Consider the following 225-nt stretch of genomic DNA (forward strand, 5'->3'; position numbering starts at 1 on the left):
ACCGAGAAAATAAACAAACCTCCAAGCCCTTCTCTTCCCGGTAACCCCGAAGACCGCGGCTCCGCCGCCTACGTGAGACGTTTGGACCCTGCCCGGCCCCCGTAGCTCCCCTTCTCCAGCAGGTGGTTCTGGTCCTCTCCCCCACCTCGGGGCGCTCACGTCACCGGCGAACCTCTACCCACGCGCCAGCGCCGCAACCAACCGAGAAAATAAACAAACCTCCCC

Source organism: Pteropus alecto, unplaced genomic scaffold, assembly GCF_000325575.1.
Source record: "Pteropus alecto unplaced genomic scaffold, ASM32557v1 scaffold206, whole genome shotgun sequence".
In the NCBI taxonomy this organism is placed as follows: Eukaryota; Metazoa; Chordata; class Mammalia; order Chiroptera; family Pteropodidae; genus Pteropus; species Pteropus alecto.